The sequence below is a fragment of the Octopus bimaculoides genome, chromosome 25, assembly GCF_001194135.2.
Source record: "Octopus bimaculoides isolate UCB-OBI-ISO-001 chromosome 25, ASM119413v2, whole genome shotgun sequence".
NCBI classification, from domain to species: domain Eukaryota; kingdom Metazoa; phylum Mollusca; class Cephalopoda; order Octopoda; family Octopodidae; genus Octopus; species Octopus bimaculoides.
The window spans coordinates 1387636-1388380 of NC_069005.1; the positions used below are offsets into that span (position 1 = coordinate 1387636).

General features: G+C 31.9%; 1 protein-coding gene across 4 annotated transcripts in view; it reads left to right on the forward strand.

Annotated features, from left to right (window-relative positions):
- Nucleotides 1-745, forward strand: part of LOC106876047 (recombining binding protein suppressor of hairless) — a 137888-nt gene that overhangs the window by 79625 nt on the left and 57518 nt on the right. The gene's annotated exons all lie outside the window — the stretch shown is intronic.

A 745-nucleotide genomic window follows, 5' to 3' on the forward strand; every position in this document is an offset into this window, starting at 1 on the left:
TTATGGAAAAACTAAGCACCTATCATAATTCTGCTCTCGTTATCACACCACGCATTATGTTTCATATTTAGGAATCAATAACCAAACTGTTTAGAATTGGTTGCAGTTTTCATTTATTATTAGTATTAATATCATTATCATCATTATCATTATTATTGTTACGGCTTGTAAAGTAAAGTTTGGAAGCAATCCTTCCCTCTATGTTGGATTTCAATTAGAAATATATATATAGAAATGTGTATATATATAGATAGATATGTATATATAGATAGATATGTATATATAGATATATATATATATATATAGAGAGAGAGATAAGAAAGAAATATTGAAGAGGAAAAAGTAGTGAAATTGCTAAAAGCTAGTGTTTGGGGTCGTTAATGATTCGATGTTGTTTTGCAATGGCTGCAGGGCTAGATGTGTTTTGTGGGTTATCAGTCCCAGCACTCTCTCTGTGTGCATTATCTTTGTCTGGTCTTATCAGCTGTGGGAAAATGCTGGAGTTGTCCAGATGTGTAGAACTCACGTATTGACAGCTAGTAAATCGAGCCTGCCTGTATGCCTTTTTCTCATAGAGAAGACAGAAAAATCAAAATCTTTAGGAAAATCTTTAGAGAAAGGTTGGTGGGGAAAGAGCAGCAGCAGCAGTAGTAGTAGCAGTGTGTATATTAACATTAACTAAGACTGCTAAAGAAAGACAAACAAAAAAAAAAAAAATTAGAGAGCAAAAAAAAAAAAAAAAAAA